Source organism: Notothenia coriiceps, unplaced genomic scaffold, assembly GCF_000735185.1.
Source record: "Notothenia coriiceps isolate Sejong01 unplaced genomic scaffold, NC01 NC01_scaffold00035439, whole genome shotgun sequence".
Classification (NCBI taxonomy): Eukaryota; Metazoa; Chordata; class Actinopteri; order Perciformes; family Nototheniidae; genus Notothenia; species Notothenia coriiceps.
The window spans coordinates 163,781-169,780 of NW_011368140.1; positions in this window are offsets into that span (position 1 = coordinate 163,781).

Consider the following 6,000-nt stretch of genomic DNA (forward strand, 5'->3'; position numbering starts at 1 on the left):
GTGTAGGTTCAGCTTTGATGTTGTCTGCCAGCCTGGGCTTTGGCTGTGTGTCACCCTGCCAGCGCTCTCTGGGAGTCTGAAGCATGGATCTGTCTGGGCCACCGACTGATGGATGTAATCTCCTCTCAAGCACACTGTCAGTTGGTTTCCTCATTAAAGGAACATTCATCTAAAGTCAGTCTGGACAAGTTTTGTTTCTTCAAAAGTGGAACATTTCAAAAAGATATACAGTATAGGAGACCCAAATGAACTGTTCTAGCACAAAACTCTTATAATGATATTTGTTAGAGAAAGGTCTTCAGCATGGTTTATTGAGATGTGCGATGTGACTGGTAGACGAGTATTTTCCCAAATGGACTTTAGATTTGAAAATATTTTTTCAGATATTTTTTCCTAAAATGACTGAATTAAGTTTTTAAAATGTATTTGATAGCAACTTTTGGCACCACGGCTGCATGTAAGTGGATATCAGAATGGTGGATTGGCACAATAATGTTCTTTCTCACACTAACAGTTATCACTGAACTTTTATATCATCTAAACATGACCATGATCTCTACGTACCTAAAACAAGTGGTTTATAACCTTAAAGACAATCAATATTTCTCCATTACCAATCGATCCAATGACTGTGTATACTCTGAAGGACGTCTTGTGTTGTTGTTACAAACCCAAAGGTCACCAAACCGCTGTCTTCAACAGCTCTATGGAGCGTTTTATTGTAACTAATTGTTTAGGTTCTAGGGCTCCTGACTTTAGCATCGGGTGAGCATAATGGAGCACTTAACCGCTAAAGTCCACAATGCTATATTTCCCTCAGGAGTTAGAGATCAAACCAAGTTAACAGTTACTAAAAGGGAAGTGATTAGAAAGGAGGTTAATACTGAACTTGCCTTCACAAGAAGGCAATAAACATGGCTTCAAATGAAGTTTGCTCTATTTAATGATATAAGGTGATAACACGTCACTTAGTGTTATTTATTTAACACAGATTTGACTCATTTGTTGCAGCCATCTGCTGATATTTTAGGAGTATTTTGATAACATTATTGAAAATATATGAGCTTTAAAGATAATTTTTCTAATGCATAATACATTAATTAATGAGATCTAAAATGTGTCTTACAAAAGGGTTATTGGATTTGAACAGTTTGCTACTTTCTGCACGGCAGCCTGCTCTGTGATAAGCCAACACTTGTTGTGCTGTGGTGGATTCAGGTACTGTTTCAACCTCAAAGTTGCTGCCTGCCTAATGTTTGTTTTATAAGTTTGATTATCTGACAGCATAGCGCATGAATATAACTTTCCACACACAAAGCTGAGCAAGTGTCACCCACGTTCAAGCTTGAGCTTAATCACAAGCCTATACGTTATTTGCCTTGGGACAAGGATCCAAATTTAAACTGTTAAATTCTGACCCCAGCTAAAATGTTCTGTTGCTCTGGAAATAATTGAGCAATAAAGTAGAGGTCATCACCTCACCAAAAGGCACACTTCATAGACTTTAATGAACTAATAACATTCAATTTATGTGCGGTTACAAAAGCCACCGTAAAATTAATTGACACACTGAGTCACATACTGAACCGGAATATTAAATAATTGAATATAAATTAACCCTAAATCTGGCCAAGATGTGGGTTGTCTCAGTTAGTTTGTGGAAATCTTTGTTCAAACCCATTCAAATTACCACAAGCTAAATATCTCAGCTCACAGGAGGTATTATTGAGATTTTGTACTTTAGAGGAGAACGTAAGCTATGGAGGACAAAGGGACATAGAAAGGCAGCACATGTCTTTATATTGACTTGCAGCCCAGCAATGTAATTACAAAGCACAATGTTCTTCCGTGGAGAGGAAGAGGTGGAAAGGGAGACAGGTGTTAGCAGCATGGCAATTATCCCTCTGCTGCCTCTCTAAGGTAAGTGACATGGACGGCATTTCTCAGTACTCGGGGACCATTCCCTGACGTTTGAACTAGTTTGAGTTCTGATGCCGCTGTCAGCTCTTCGTGCAGGGATTCCACCCTCCGTTCACAAACTGAATAGCTAATACCGGTGTGGTATGTGTGTGCGCATACCTATGAGCGTTAGTGTGCGAGCGGCATCTTTGGAGTCAAGGAAAGGAGGGCTTTTGTCCACAGCTTGTTACCCAGAGTTCACAGCAGCTAGACATATCTGGCATCCAGGTACTCGACTAATGAAGTGCCTTGTCAGTGAGTGTACTGTATGTCTGTTGTGTGTGTGTGAGCTGGTGTGCAGAGGTATCACATTTAATAGTACTTTCACAAACCATTGGATTGGAAAGTGTTTACAGACACTCTGGCGCACACTAGGGCTGAACTATTAATCGATTTTAAATCGAAATGGCGATTTGAAATGATGCGATTATGAAATCGCAAAGCCTGCATTTTTTTTTAACATTATTTTAATTTGATTTATTTTTTACTATTTTAATTTAATTTTTTTTTCTTCTTGTGTGTCAGTCATCCACACCAATCAGAGGTGCTGTGCTCCACATGTACCAGCCATTGTTAACCAATCAGAAGTGGCCCATGATAGAAGGTGATAGACAGATTGATCCAATCACCTGCCAAGTATCTTTGAAAGTGCCTGCCCTTTTCCAAATGGCTTCCAATGGAGCTTTCCTAGATGGTCTGGTGAAACAAACCATCTGAGTCAGGTTAGTAATGCTCCCACGTTTTACATCTCTTACAGGGTGAATCTTAAACTGAAGCTTGACTTTAAAGCAACCCAACGGAAGTTTCATGTAAGTTTAGTTCTTTCACTCGTAGCTCGGGCTGCGGGGGTGCTAGAGACGGGAGCATGTTGATACGACCTTCCTAGCCGGAGTCATGGCCGCATTTTACAATAAACTTAGGTCGCTTAAAAACAAATATCGCAATTCGAATCGCAATCGCAATATTTGTCAGAAAAATCGCAATTAGATTTTTTCCCAAAATCGTGCAGCCCTAGCGCACACGTCTGTTTAAATGCTCATAAAGTAAGGTCAGTCATTGTCATATAAGGGCTGCATAATACAAATATTTTTTAAACGTACTGTATCTTATATTGTATTGTCACCTCATTGTAAATGAAATGATATCACTGTTTTCCCCAATAAACATGTTTTCATGCTTTATTAGACGCATCTGTCTAACGATAACAAAGATGTTGACAAATGACTGTTATTACAAATGCCATATTACCCTACAAAACACCCACATCATTTCGAGGGACACTCAATTATTGGAGCTGCTTCCTGGAATAGATGACAGCATAATTTTCATGCTGCGTTATGATTGCACCATAGTTACCTCACCAAATAATTTTTGTATCATATTTATTCTCTCGTCAAACCCACACTAGACAACCTATATACTCAGTCGCCAATGGTAAGGTAAAAACCTGTTTATCCAACAACAAGAAAAATACAGCTTCTGGCCAAAAGAGGAAAGAAAACGTTTTTTTTTTCTTCCTCATAGTAGCTTCCGGACAGAAATTAAATCTCTTAATGCCTTAGCGGGAGACTTCCAGGGGCTGTGAGAGGCGTGCGGCCCCACCTGTAATAAACGTAATGGGCACAAAGTGATGTTTACGTTCTCCTGTCAGATCTGACACGTGGGAGGGAAGTTAGGCTCAGTGCTCTCCAAAATGAATGAGTCGCCCAAGGCCTGCTCCTGGATAGCGGTGATCTCGCACTCACGAGACAAATCTGTGTAGTTGTGCACACCGGTGTGTCTGCGTGTTGCTGTGATGTGTTTTAGCGCTCCAGGGCTTGTTATTTTTTCAGCGCAAACAGGAACTTGAGAAAGTCAGGATGTTTCCCAAAAGTACACCAAATATAATTGCATGTAGGGAAATCATTAAAAAGGAAGTGTTGACAAGTATACCATATGCCTTATGGGGCGGCAGGGGACTTGTTTGTACAAGCAAGACGAGGGATATGAGCACATAGCAGCGAGAAAGTCTGCTCTAATTTGATGCAACACTTTTAATGAAAATCTTGCTGCTGGATGTTGACGAGGGAAGTGATCAGAGGTTTCAAGGAATGGATTGATGCTTCTATGTTTCTATCGATGGATGAACAGATAGATGGGTAGAGTAACAGGCGACTGAATGAATGACTGACAGAGACGTACTCGAGGGGATGATGATGGATGGATATTTTTCTTGTGATATATTTGTTGTGTTATATCTGGAAGTGTACTGACAGGCTGTGCTGCATCTTTGCCTCTCTGCACCTGGCATACGTGCTGCACCGACAGCTGTTCATTCACCCGTCATCTGCTTCTGACACAAGATATACGAGCAAAAGCTAACCCCACAAATTACTATAAATTAAACTGAGTTACACCCAGTACACCCTAGATGAACGTTTCTGCCTGGCTCAGATCTATTATGTCAGATTATGATGCCGACAACACAGACGCAACAGGTGCTATATTGTGATATTTGAATGCCTCCACAGTGCTTGATGCTAATGCCAAATGAGTGTGAATGTCAAAGCACAGAGCAGATCATAATATGAACACAATACATACATGTGCATACACTTTTAATTGATTGACAAAACAGCTGGAAGGATATTGGCATTCCTTCAGGATGCCTATGGCTTTGCGAGAGTCTCTAACTATATAGGTATCAGGATATCACAATGTTAAATACAAAAAAGGAATTATGCAACCTTCTCCATACAACCATACTATACCAACTCCAAAGAGTGCTTCAACAATTTAGCATTAAACCATAATGAGAGTTACCAATCAAGGCACTAGATCCAAGGATTTTGTCTTGTGACAGCCTCCTGTGAGAGCAGGGCCTGTGTGTGTGTGTGTGTGTGTGTGTGTGTGTGTGTGTGTGTGTGTGTGTGTGTGTGTGTGTGTGTGTGTGTGTGTGTGTGTGTGTGTGTGTGTGTGTGTGTGTGTGTGTGTGTGTGTGTGTGTGTGTGTGTGTGTGTGTACAAGGAAGTTTGACACCCAAAAGAAAACCTTCAAAAAAACGAAGTTACACTCCCGGATTTCTTCTCCCAGCATAACAGTATGACTATAAGCATGTAGTGAGCACTTCAGTAACTCTGTTTACATTTGTAAACACTATGAACCGATATATTTATGTGTACAACTCACTCACTAACAACTACTAACTAACTAACTAACTAACTAACTAAGCTGACTACTAACTACTAACGTGGCAAAAATATGAGGACGGGACAGGGGAGCAAGAAGAAAAAACCAAGGTACTTGGTTTTTTATCTTGCTCCCTGTCCGTCCTAATTTATTTTGCCACGTTATAGTTAGTTGTTAGTTAGGTGAGAGTTGGTAGTTAGTTAGTTAGGTAGTGTGTAGTTAGTTGAGTTACAAATTAAATATACTCGGGATTATAGTGTTTACAATGTAAAAACGAGTTACCCTGAAGTGTTCACACTGTCTTATAGTCATACTTGTATGCTGTGGGAGACGGAGTCTGGGAGTGTTACTTGTTCGTTTTTGAAGGTTTCTTTTTGGGTGTCAACTTCCCCTTGTACGCCTTTTGGAGTCCCTCTCGTTGTCTCCTCCCTAGGAGAGGGGTCCTGCCTGTCTGCCGTATGTACGCCACATTTAAGCTTCTCTATTATAGTAAAATGTCGCATCATCTGGTTTACACACCTTTCCGTACACAGGATATTATTCTCTCCTTAGGTGCTCCTAGCAGTTGTTAGGACACCCTCGGTTAAATAATATTGTCTTTTGTTTAATGAATTCGTACGTATTTTCCCTCACCCAGAATGTCATCACAGTCGACTACCTTACACACACGCACATTACTACCTTTACAGTATCCTAAACTTTCGATTTGATTATGTACAGGCCTTGGTTCGTTTTTTGTTCCACGCCGGTTACCCTCTCTCTTTCTCTGCCGGCCGAAATTTCCGGTGTCCCTCGGGCGGTCCACCGGGTCCACGGGTCTATATCCTTCGTAGGATTGTTCTGGACACCCCCTTGTGAGTAGTTGTACCTTTG